This window comes from Ursus maritimus, unplaced genomic scaffold (assembly GCF_017311325.1).
Source record: "Ursus maritimus isolate PB19 unplaced genomic scaffold, ASM1731132v1 scaffold_260, whole genome shotgun sequence".
Classification (NCBI taxonomy): domain Eukaryota; kingdom Metazoa; phylum Chordata; class Mammalia; order Carnivora; family Ursidae; genus Ursus; species Ursus maritimus.
This window is the reverse complement of record NW_024425120.1, coordinates 16,167-23,055: the sequence shown is the minus strand read 5'-3', so window position 1 is coordinate 23,055 and position 6,889 is coordinate 16,167. Positions and strand designations below refer to the sequence as shown.

Below are 6,889 nucleotides of genomic sequence, written 5' to 3'. Positions count from 1 at the left end.
AGAGACAGCCAGCGAGAGAGGGAACACAAGCAGGGGGAGTGGGAGAGGAAGAAGCAGCCTCCCAGAGTATGAGCCTAATGTGGGGCTCGATCCCAGGACCCCAGGGTCATGACCTGAGCAGATGCTTAACTGACTGAGCCACCCAGGGTCCCATCTTTGTGTTTTATGAAATACTAAAAGTAACCTTATTTTTACGGCATCTAGCCCCTCAAGGTCCTGAAAGCCTTGTTTCCAAGTTCCTTAGACACTTGAACTCTCCCCCCTCCCTCCACAAACTTTAAAGTATATAATCAGGGGCACCTGCGTGGCTCAATCGGTTAAGCGTCTTACTCTTGATTTCACCTCAGGTCGTGAACTCAGGGTCCTGAGATTGAGCCCCAAGTTGGGCTCCCAGCTAGGGGTGGAGCCTGCTTAAGATTTTTTTTCTCTCTCTCTCCCTCTGTCACTGCTCCCTTCTCAAAAAAAGGAAGAAGTATATAACCAGTCAGTCCTCAGAATCCCAGTGCAGCTCTTTCTGACCACGGGGTCCTGTCCCCGCGCCTTAATAGAATCACCTTTTTGCACCAAAACCATCTCAAGAATTCTTTCTTGGCTGTTTGCTCTCAAACCCAAACTGCACATTCCATCACAGGGAACTGTGGTGTCATAAGGGACCCCCCCATGCCCTCCGACCCCCCTTCCTCCCTGGAGCTGCCACAGGAGATGGGGCCCTGGGGGTGGGGCCACAGGCTTGGGCTCCACTAGCTCTGTCATCAGGCACTTCTGGCCCCATTCCTCACATGGGACAGTTACGCTGTGAGAGGAATAGAGCACTGACGTCACAGAGTTAAACATGGTTTAAATCCTGAAACACATGTGAATTCTTGCTTGTTTCTCATTTTGTTTTCCTTTCTCTTCCCCTTAGAAGAACCCATGTCAAATCTTCCTTCTCCCATTTCCTGGTTCTGTTTGCACAACATCCTGTAGCAACAGGAGAGAATTTCTAAAATGGAGAACTCCAAACCCTCCCCTGCAATCCGTCTACCACACGGGACGGTGGCACTTTCTCCGCTGCATTCCGGTGTGAGCGGGATGGAAGGCTGCCTCTGGCTCTAACTGGAACCATCTGAGGGAACAGTGCATGAAGGCCCACCGGTCCCTGAGCCCCCGCCCCACCCCCTCCATGTGCTAGAACACTAAAGGTGCTGGTGCCCCGGAGGGCTGCAGGGGACCCCGAAGTGATGGTGTATGGGGTGAGAGACAAGGAATGCACATGTTTTTTCTCCTTTCTTAAGCCCACTGAGCAGTATTTATTGTTGCCTCCCCTGGGCTCCACTGCTGTCTGCTCAGCTGCTACGTGGGGCTATGTGGGGAGTTCCAGGCCAGTCCTGTCCGCGCTTTCCCCGCAAACATGGATACCAGGAGAACCATCCAGAACAGGCACAGGGTGAGGATGGAAGGGAGGAGGGGGAGGAACAGCCTGGGTTTTGCCTGTGACCCTGCCCCTGCTGCAGCAGGAGCACTCAGCCTGGGACAGAGGAGAGAAACCCCCACCCCCACCAGCCCTTCCCCGCACCGGGAGCTGCGGGGACTGAGATGTTCAGGAGCTCCGCGCACACGTGCGCAGCCCTGCAGCAGAGCGAGCGGTGGCCACCGAGGCGCGCGACCAAGGCGTGGGCTTCAGGAATGAACAGACGGAGCAGCCCTGTGCTGCTGGGTCCGGCCCTGTGAGCAGATGGAGAGACCGGGTGCCTGGGTCCGCAGGTTCCCCCGTGGGCGGAGGGGAGCAGGAGAAGCCCTGGCCCTGCTGCTATGTGCTCCTCAGCAGGCCTGTTCTTCTAGTTCTAGACGTCTCTGCTGACACCGCAGCTGCTCTGCAAACTCTGAAGCTCCCTGAACTCTTGGCTCTGGACCCCCAGTGTCCCCCTGGTCCTCTCCATGTATCTGTCACATCAGATGTTCCGTCAGTCAACGCTTCCTGCAAGCAAACCACAGGTAAGACAAGGATATAATGAAAAACATTTGACCGTTGGTGCAATTGTACAATGTGTAAGAAAAGGTTTAAGTGATAGCCGTTCTGTGTTCTAGCTAAACCACGTGTTACAAAACTGCTTCCAAACGACATAAGTTGTAGGATATTTTATTTCTTAAAGCGTTATAAAAATGTCTCAGTTAGTTGTCGAGATTTCCAGCTATTCTGGAGGGATTATTTTTTCTATAGTTGTCATTACTGAAGTGATAGGCCAAGTGTGAGCCCTGGTTAGACAGGGGAGCCCCATAAAAAGTTTTCGGTGGATTCCCCATTAAATTGTCTTTGGTGTAACAACACATAAAATGTGAACTATGTTGTTCATGGTCCTAGAACATGTTCACTTTAACAACTGCATTTAGATTTTTCCCCTGTAATATTGTCTGAAATTCTTGTATATTTAATGTCTATCTAGTTCACTCAGTCCAAAAATCATTTCTCCTAATATATCTGATCCATGTGATCAATTGATTTTGTTGATTGAATCTATATAGTTTTATAAACAGTCAAGGTTAATTAAAAGAAAACTTCAAGCTTCTGTATATATTTTATTCAAATTTTAATTGCAATCACATAATTTATTAAATAATGTAATTGTTTTTTTCCCTTCTGGGCATTTTTCTTTAAAATGCTCTGTCATGGGGCAAACGGATGGCTCAGTCGGTTAAGAGGCCAACTGTTGATTCTGGCTCAGGTCATGGTCTCAGGGTCCTGGGATTGAGCCCCACGTTGTGCTCCAGGCTCAGCGGAGAGTCGGCTTCAGCATTCTCCTCTCCCTCTGCCCCGCCCTGGCTTGTGCACACAAGATTGAAATAAATCAATCTTCAGGGGCGCCTGGGTGGCGCAGTCGTTAAGCGTCTGCCTTCGGCTCAGGGCGTGATCCCGGCGTTCTGGGATCGAGTCCCACGTCGGGCTCCTCCGCTGGGAGCCTGCTTCTTCCTCTCCCACTCCCCTGCTGTGTTCCCTCTCTTGCTGGCTGTCTCTTGTCACATAAATAAATAAAAAAATCTTTAAAAAAAATAAATAAATAAATCTTCAAAATAGAATAAAAGAAAAGAAAATGCTATGTCATATTAATTTTTGAATAAAAGGATCCTCTGCCTTTTCCTCTTTGATTCCTTATTCCTTTTGTGTGCTAATTAATCCTTATTTTCTCAAATTCAGATTCTGTAAAGCGTAACACTCAGCTCACGTAAGGCTCAAAGCAATATTGACATCTCTGTTCATAGTGAAGTCATTAAAGCCAACTCTCTGAGCAGAAGTTTATTTTCCAAACATTCTTCTCCTCTGATTGCATGATTGCTTATAAAGTGACTCTAACAGGTTTGATACCATTTCTACTGCTTTTGCCGTCTCAGCGCTGTGGGAGGCCCAGATCTGCCCAGTGTCATGTTTTCCATCCAAATATTCAGATACAGTATTGAATCTTCTCAGATCTTTATTTACTAATTTCTATTTTTAATATTTTACACTGACTTGGTGGAAGTTAAATGCCATTATTATACATTTGATTTATCAATTCTCATACCCAAGATTAGAATTAGCTATGTACATTCACTTAACATAAAATGTCAAAAAAGCAGCTCAAGTTGAATAAAATAATTTTAAAGTATTTAAATTTTGAGTGTAGTTGACACATACCGTTCCATTAGTTTCAGGTGTACAAAGCAATGATGTGACAAGTTTGCACATTACGCTCTAGTCCTCACAGGTGTCACTCCCGTCTGCCCGATGCAGCCCTGTTACAGTATCATCGACTATTCCTCGTGCTGTGCCTTTTATTCCCGTCACTTATTCATCCCAGAACTGGAAGCCTGTGTCCCCACTGCCCCTCCCCCGTTCCCCCCCCCCCCACCTCTCCCCTCTGACAAGCATCTCAGAGGATCCTTTACTGGATGAGTAATACCTGAAAATAAGATAATCCTGGGAATACAAAGCCTACCCAAGTAAATATTTAAGTGACTTACTTGAATTGACATTTTACTGTTATCCTGAAATCACTGACTACAGTGACTTCTGCAGGACCAAAGGAGAACATCCCGAAGTTTCTCTAGAACTTTGTCTCAGGCCCGGGACAGTGTGGCAACACGGGCACTGTTGTCCCACTCCACGCAGCGTGTTTCCCCCAGCTTGTTTGAGCCTGCCCTGATTGCCGCACCGATCGCAGGATGTGCTCACTGACAACAAACCCGGCTTTTTACAAGTCTTACGTGGAGCCTTAAACACGGGCTGACTAGAAACGCATTCTGAGGACATACTTGAAACGAGCGTGAGAAGGCCATTATATGAACCGGTAACTTGTCCCACGTTGGTCCTAGTCTGGTCTTGCAGACGCGCAGGGGCGCCGCACGCCGCAGGAGCAGACACAGAGACCCAGGGCACAGAGCGCTGCTCCGCTGTGATCACAGCCTACCGTCCCGGACTTGACGACTCGTTTCTAGCGTGTGTGTCGGTCTCAGAGGACCCTGTGCGAGCTTCTGATGCACACGCTTTCGCAGTGTTGGCTGCTCTGATCCACCGGCAGTCCTCGTATAGAAAGTTGCAATTTGCTCCCGAGGCGCTCCGGGCGCAGCGCGTGCATGACGTTCCCGACTGTTCCATGCGGCCTGGTAAGGACTTCCCGGGGTGTGAGCGCTGACCGCACGCTGCGCACGCTCCGCTCTCACGCAGCTCTGGGCGCGATCTGCGCGCTCGTGCGCTCGGCCAGCAAGAGCACGAGCCCGGGGAGCTCCGACAAAGCGGCAGCCATCGTTGTCATTGTGGAAATGCCAAGTAGTGTCCGCTGTGCGGGAAATCGTGCACGATCTCTGCGTCCGCGGGGGCCCCGGGGTGTGGGGCCGGGGGACAGGGAGCGTCGTTGTGTAATCGTCTTCCATCCTGTGATGTTGTGCGCCCTGTCTCTCCTGTCACACAACACACGTCTGCGCGCGCACACACGCACGCACACACTCGTGCACACGCATTCCCCACATGCGTCACTGGTCCTCGCGCAGTGAATCCTGGAGCCGCCTCTGAATCCCCCGCTTCCCCCTCAGGACGGAGCTCTCTTCGGGGTTTCCCCTCAGCCGGCTCTGAGCCGCCCCCGGGGTCCCTGCATTTCCCGCCTTGGGCTCCACGGACCAGCCACGCTTCCTCGGCGTGACCGTGAGGAGCTGAAGGCAGAGTCTGGAGTCCGGTGGTGGAAGCAGGACCCAAGTGCTTCAGACAATGAGACCAAGATTCTCACATGTCCGATGAAGAGTAACCCCAAACCTGAGAAACGTGCAGCGATCCCGCCACCAAACCGCGGGGCTCAGTCTGGACAGAGCGCAGCCACGGGAGCCTGCAGCTTGGGGCCTGGGAGAAAGCAGAGGGAGCCGTGCAGACCCCTCACCCAGACCCCCGGGGCGGGAGACCCTTTTGTCAGGTGTCCCCCGTGTCAGGCTGGGGCAGCAGGTGGGCACAGGCGGTCACGTGAGAGTGAAGGCAGGTGCCGTCTGCTCGTGGGGTGGGGTCTTTGCGTCAGTAAGTGGTTAACTGAGCCGACTCAGTGGGTCGTGGCCGCAGTTCAGGGCCCTGTGGGTGGGGAGCCAGAAAGTATAAGCTAGTGCTTGTCCTCATAGAGCGAACAGTGAATTGAGGAGGCGCCCGTGCTTCTGTGGGCACATGATTGAGCCTATGAGGCAGACTGGGCGCCACTGAGGACACACACCTCCTTAGATGTCACGTGAGAAGCAGAGACAGAGTTAACAGTGTCACAGCCAGAGCCCCCCAGTGGTCAGGGGAAGGATCATGAATGAGCTAGAGCTCTGTGTAGACCCTGATGTGTGTGTATGATCAGGGTTCATGGGGGGGAGGTTGCAAGCAGTCAGCAGTTAGGGGGGCAAGGTGTGGGTGACAGACACAGGAGGGTCAGGACGTAGGCTGTAGTTAATCATTTCTAGTTAACGTCTAGAGGGTAACATATGAAACAGTAGTGAAGGGACTGCATGTGGAATCCAGGCCTAAACCAGTGAGCAGCACAATGAAAGCTGGAGAGGGAGGCTGCTCAGATTTTCCCAGCTGATCCATACGGGAGCGTGAATTGCACAGTTTGCCAGACGCTTATGTTTCAGGCACCGACCAAGTCCTGGCTTCTAAGGGCTCACAGCATCAGAGGAGAGAGACAGTACGTGGTGGAGTTTGGTACAGTGTGGAAGGATGGGACCAGGATCTTTCCAGAGCTTTTTCAGGATCTGGGAACAATACCAACTAGAGGTGTTCCCATGACTGTCTTCATGTAGGCAGTAACAAAGGTGTTAAGAGCTGTGTGCAGGAACTGAGGAGCAAGACCAAACACGTCCTTCATCCTGTATCATGGTAACATATCTAGAGGGTGATTGTTTCCAAGGAGAAGCTAGTGGGGGTAGGGCACAGGGACAAATGCTGGGGGGGCTTCGGAGGCATGCACTGCCCCGAGGGACACTGCTGGTCCTGGGGAAGAGGTGGGCAGGCCCCCTACCCTGCAGGTCATGGTGACTGGGCGCTCCAGGAGGACAGTGGGACCCTGGGGCCATGACAGGATGGCTAGGACAATGACAATGTCAAGTTTGGACATGGAGCCTCTGCCATCCATGGTCATCTCATCGTTGCTGCGACACCAGCGGAGATGGGAGGCCAGTAGGCACTTCATGGAGGGACGAGATGGACTGGAGAAGCAGGACTTCCTGTGGCTGCAGAGACACTTGGAGTTTGGGGACAAGAACTTCAACCACACTGGTAAGGACTCCGCACAGCCCAGCCACGCAGCTCTTCCCAGCCCCAGCTCGGGACAGCCCTCTCTCCAGAGCGGTGCGGGCGCCCCAGAGCTAATCACACACAGGGATGGAGGACATCTAGTGTGGGATGGGGGTGCCATGTGCT

At 52.0% G+C, this 6,889-nt stretch overlaps 1 long non-coding RNA gene across 1 annotated transcript; it reads left to right on the top strand.

The window, feature by feature from the left end:
* Positions 1 to 842: 842 nt before the first annotated feature.
* LOC121105491 lies at positions 843 to 2,829 on the top strand. The gene is made up of 3 exons (XR_005838015.1): positions 843 to 1,426; positions 1,828 to 1,974; positions 2,669 to 2,829. It is a non-coding gene; the product is annotated as an uncharacterized LOC121105491 (long non-coding RNA).
* Positions 2,830 to 6,889: the final 4,060 nt, after the last annotated feature.